At 37.9% G+C, this 6000-nt stretch overlaps 1 protein-coding gene across 3 annotated transcripts in view; it reads right to left on the bottom strand.

Annotated features, from left to right (window-relative positions):
- The window catches only part of LOC117946024 (CUB and sushi domain-containing protein 3-like), a 219942-nt gene that overhangs the window by 197990 nt on the left and 15952 nt on the right, over window positions 1-6000 (bottom strand). The window lies entirely within an intron of this gene.

Genomic DNA, 6000 nt, shown 5'->3' with positions numbered 1-6000 from the left:
ACACACACACACACACACACACACACACACACACACACACACACACACAAAACTGTGATTGTCCACTGCTTATCTTTTGGGGACGTTGTTACGAGGGGTGCGCTTAATTGGGTAGCATAATTCAGAGGGCAGATTCAACACAGAATCATAAATCAGGCGTTAGTAAGAGCGAGAATGGCAGGCGAGTGAGAGACATCAGTGCTTGAGTGATGAAGCGTGGCGACTGTGTGAGGGGAAAACCAAGATGAAAAAGGGACAGTAAAGACCATGTAAACGGAGTTCAGAGAACACCGAGCTTCTTAAGACATGGTGGCTTCCTCTGTTGTTACTACTGTCAGGGAAGGGTGTTACAATGCAGAATTGTAATCGTGGATTACAAATGAGTGTCACGCACACACCTTTTTGTTTACTCAAATCGCGCAACTTCTGCAGTTATAACTTATAATTGCACAGAGTGACATTGCTATTGCGCTTAGATTAACCGTGCAGCTCTATTGAAGAGTTGTAGCATTTATTTACCGACATAAACTGTACACTGCTACATTCACAGCCATAATGTTACTGCTAACTTCATACTTCTGACACATACGTCTCTTTTTCCCCCTCACTCTCTCCACCACACACACTCGCTAACGTGTGGGCTGCAGTTGACGCTGTGTGTGCAACATGCATTGTGTGGGAGTGTTTGAGTGTTGTGTGCTGTGTGTCTTAGGAGTGCATGTTATATCAGCAATATTGTTATCGCGATATCACGTTGCGCAATTTTATATAGAAAGTGTCGTGATAAGTATGCAATATTTTGTTTGTTTTGTGGAGCAATGTCACCTGTCCATTGGAAGTGGCTTAGTTATGTTCAATTTAGAGCCCAATTGAAACGCTATAATGACCATGTTTCATTGGCCAGTTACCGTGCCACTTGCACGTTATTGCACGTCAGCGCACAGGTCCACTACGTGACAAACCATATGAAGTGTGTTAATGTTTTGACAGTGAAGAAATAGAAGGAAAAAAAGAAGAAGAAAAAACGGAACAAATCAAAGGACAATAAAAGGCCCTGGTTGCTTCTGGTATATGTAGTGACAACACATGAACCCTATGTTTTTATAGTGTAGTTTGTGCATCCAACTGTGAACTCCACTTTTTGAACAGAAGGAACTACTAAACAGATCTTCTCTAGTTTTAAGAGACATTTACAATTAGTGATAAATGGAACAAAAACGTCACCTGAAAGGTGACATTGGATAAGGAAGTATGTCGAACAGTCCTGACTGCCTAACTTCAATCTAAACCCCTGCTTAACCCAAAGTGATGCTACAACCAATTATGATAACACGTCAATTTATGGCCAAAACTCACACCAGTGCAGCTGCAGTTACTTTTATCTATAGTATTTACACCTTTGCACTTGTTTTTTTTCCTCTAACAGCTGTCACTGAAGTGGCCTGCATGAGTGAACTGAGGCAGCTCAACTAACTGAAATAAATAAGATAACACACTTGTACTCCAGTACAGTATGACCAACCTGTTGCATAAAGGGCAACAAATACAGGGGGTAGACACAATATCTTTAATGCCATTGCAATTTCATGAAACCTAAAATAAAATAGTCCTGCAATTTTAGTGTTTGTGTGTTGTTTTAAATTGTACTATATTGTATGTTGTTAATGTCATTGACCAACCCCATACAAATAACAATAGGCTACCTTACAATTTAAAGCATTGTTTTTAGTTTGTTCTCTCAAAGCAATTAAGTGCAATTATATTTGTTACTAGAACTGCAAGAAGTTATGACGGGGTCCAAGCCTCCCCGTGCGAGTCGGCCCTAACAACCCGGGGAGCACACGAAAGTGGAACCCATAGCAACGGAGGGGAGGCAAATGTCAGGAAATATCGAGAGGGGCATATAACAATATGGATTAATTGCACAATGACCCCAAAAAACTCTGGGCTGGATACAAAACCTTCTGTAAAAGGTTAGGAAGACAACAAAGACATCAGCAGAACTGTTAGTTTTTAGCTCCAAAACACAGTGTGTTTCTACTAGATATATTATTAAGTTACCATGTTATGTATCAGAAGTGCCGTTTGGCGTCATTTACAATGCATTCAACCTCAGAAGGGATAAAATGGTCCAAAATGGTCTACGTTGCTTATAGCGCCCCCCTAATGGCCTATTTTTATCAAATTTGGTACAGAGCCTCCAAGCGTCTTGCCAAACAATCACCACGGGTTTGGTGTTCATAACATTTATTGTGGCAGAGATATTGCAATTGCAAGTTTCCCATTTAAATGCATGGAGTTTTTCAACAAAAACAAACGGTTATTATAGCGTCCCCTAACTGCCAATCTTCGCCAAATTTGGTACATAGCCTTTGAGCGGCATTATAAACAGTCATCACAGGTTTTGTGTTTATAGCATTTACTGTGGCAGACATATTGCAATTTTCCAGTTGAAATGCATAGAGCTTTTAGACAAAACTAATAACCGTTGATTATAGCGCCCCCTAATGGTGATTAGTTTGCCTTCAACAGCATTTATTTGGCCGAGATATGGCAAAGTTGGTGTTTTCACAGTTATCTACACAAATTTGTTTGTAAATAATATGCGCAATTTTTATTCTATGAAAAGTATTGTTAACAAGTTTTTGTCGGGTCGGTCTGGAGATATGTGCCAAGTTTCGTGAACAGCAATCGCACAGTCTAGGAGGAGTTAAAAAAAAGTTGTTTTTTGATAAATCAATTTTTGCATGCATAAAAGTCTAGGCAAAATGGGGCGTGGCCTATATCACGAGATTCAGTTGGAAACAGGCGGTATCTTGACCCTTGTGTTGTCTTCTCATCATCCATCATCTTTTGGCGTTTTTTTTTCTACACTTTTTTTTTAATTCATAGCCAATTAAACCTTAATAAAACTTTATGAAATTATACAAAAACAAATAATTTCTCTTATTTTAGTGCTTTAAGTCTCTTTTTTGTAATTTCTTTTGAAGTTTTGGTCCCTTTTTAAAAATGCCATAAAATTCAATAAAACAACAAATTCTAATAAAAGTTATCATTCATTTTACCTAAAGAAAATTGTATGGCATCCATGTTATTTTAAGGCAATTTGGTTGAAAGAATGCCAAATTCTTGATATTAAAAATTAAAAAAACTGGTCAACTTGACCAGAGGACAACATGAGGGTTAACGTGTCACATCAGGAAAAGCACAGGTGCACCTAATAACAGTAATTAGCTATGGCTCTGGTCAAGTTATCTTAAGTTTCCAGACGCAGCGATAGCGCTAATATTACTATGTTGGTAGTCATGTCCCTAGCCAATAATGTTAACAGTTGTATCCAACATTAATACGAAGATTTGGCGCTCAGCTTTTTACATTTAACGAAGTGTGCAAAGCCGTTGACTAGCTAGCTAACGCTAGACCAGTCGAACTTTACCAGTAGCCTATGTTACGTGAGCAAATTGTCTAATTGTGTAAACCATGACAACACAACAAAGTGGGGGGTGGGGGGGAAATCACGAAACAATTCACTTACTAAAGTTTTTAGCACAGCCCAAACTGAACCTTCCGCACCCATCTTCTTGTCACAGGTGTCTTTGCTCTCTGTGTAATGCAGGTCGCGTTTACGTGTTTGATGGAATGTTGGCGGTTTGTGCTGCCTTCAGTAACAATTGGAAATTTTGAATATATGCTTTGATGTACTACGCGGGACTTTACGGTGTGTATTCTTAATGGAAGAGTTGGCTCTCCTTAAACAACTCTATCCGTTTTAAGGTTGATACTAATTGTGATTGAGAAGTACCTACTGTATAAATACCTTTTCACGGATTAAAGATAAGCTGATTTATCAATATTTCAAGGTTTCACTGTCACTGAATTGTCAAGGTATTATTGCTAAGCTATTAAAGTGAAAATGCTGGCATTTTGTCAACACCAGTTATTCTTCACCGCCAACAAATGTAATTTAGCACATGAGGCAATGTCAACAGCATGTGTGATCACATAACTTGTTGATGTTGTGTCATTTTACTGCCATCAAACTCAAATTACTGGCATTAAAATGCCCTCTGTTTATAACACACACGTTTGAGCATATGGGCACAATTTAAGGTAGGCCTACTTAAAAAGTTAACTTTAAGGCACAATGATTTTACTATTATAGAGAAAAGAACTAAGATGTCAATACTATCACAGGCTTCTGAAGAGAGCAAAATGTTGTAGCAATGTCAGATATTGCTCTATAAATGCTCACATAGCCTACCTAACACATTGTAGTTTTAGTTTTTAACAATATTTGCGGAAAGAGTAGGCCTAATATATCTGAGATCATTAAGTGATGCCGAGTCAACCAGCATGGTGAAAACCCTTTCATACTGTACACCTGACCTTGAAAACATCATTATGCAACATAATCTTCCAAGCATCTAAAGTGATTCAGCTGCTAAAGTATCAACAATGATTCAGCTCTTGAAGTATTCCCCTTCACTGCCACTCTTCGCTGAACATCCTCCAATGTATTATCATGTGACCTCAGCCCACTTCTACTGAAGTTGAGGCACATAAATGAGCCAGAAAAAGAATATTTTGGCATTGATGTTATGAGTGTTTTACAGAGAAATACTGGACCTCACACTCACCTCTGATGGAGCATGCATGAAAGTGTGAATGGTGAAAGTGGATAATCAGACACTAAGATGTGACAGGTTTAAATGCTGATGTGTGTTTTAGCTCAGACAAGAAATAATCTTCTCCCAGTACACAGCACACATATTTCTAAAGAGTAGGTTTGTTGTGAGCACTTAGATTTAGTAGAAATATCAATGTTTTCTTTAAAAATCCAAACAAATAATTCTGTGAAGCAGGTTGCATTTGGGAAAGAAAGGAAGATAGAAAATCTCCAGAATGCCGCAAGTCCGATTTTCTCATGCCTTTTTTGATGACATAACAACAAAATATTTATATATCAAAGGATTTTTTTTTTTTACTTGGCAAGTCAATGATGATTTGCTTACAGCCTGCACGGTTAAACCAATTTGCAAGGTTTAAGGGTTTGATGAGCTTATGTTGGGGATTTAAGTGTGTTTAATAAAAAGTAGCAGCATTACATCCCACAAAAAACCTTCAAGCATGGTGTCTGGATCCAAAACCTTAGCCTCACTGTCTTTTGGAGCAGCATCTTGTGTCCATCCCTAATGATATCTTACATGTGGGTTAAGGACAATGAGCCTCCACTGCAAAAATCACGGAATGCCGTCTCACCATGAGAGTAGTTGATTCAATTAAATTATCTACCAGCATGCATCTGCATAATGTTAATATAGCATCCCATAGAATCAAACACAGTGAGATCCAAATAATTCAGTTAGAGACAGATACTGAGGAAATTGAGACAAATAAAAGGAAGCACAAAAGAGTCTTCTCATACCACTTGAATGTGAGGCTTTGGTGAGAATGCGGGAACCACACGGAGTAAACAATTGTTTGTCTGTTTGGTGACTAAAGTAAACAAGAAAAATCTTTGTTCGTTTTTCACGTTTTTTTCTACCTCTGTCTCCTCCAGTGAAGCATTTGAATAAAGGATAGTCGTCTGATCCATGCATGACTGAAGACAGCACAACTAGCTCATTCAGAAATAAATGCTGGACATTCTTCTTAGAGCTTTCAGGTTGATGAGTTTCTTTGCTATGGAATCCAAATACATTACTATTGAAAGCGTGTTTAATGAAACAAATGGATTTTGATTTTTTTTTTTGCACAGTACTTTGTGTTTGAACAGAATCCTGTACTTTTTCTTCATTTTACTGCTGAAAAATAATACACAGCCTATGCCCTGTCCACATTTAGTATCAAATATTGCACATGTATTCATTAATGTGTTACATTTAAAGTCAAAATGGGCTTTTTACATGTAAAATCCAAAACAGAATATTCTACAGTTTTCTGAGGTTATTTGAAGTCTGTACAAAACCATCTCAGGAAAAAATGTACACAGGCCAATCC

Source organism: Etheostoma cragini, chromosome 6 (assembly GCF_013103735.1).
Source record: "Etheostoma cragini isolate CJK2018 chromosome 6, CSU_Ecrag_1.0, whole genome shotgun sequence".
Lineage (NCBI taxonomy): Eukaryota > Metazoa > Chordata > Actinopteri > Perciformes > Percidae > Etheostoma > Etheostoma cragini.
This window is presented reverse-complemented; position numbering and strand designations above follow the sequence as displayed.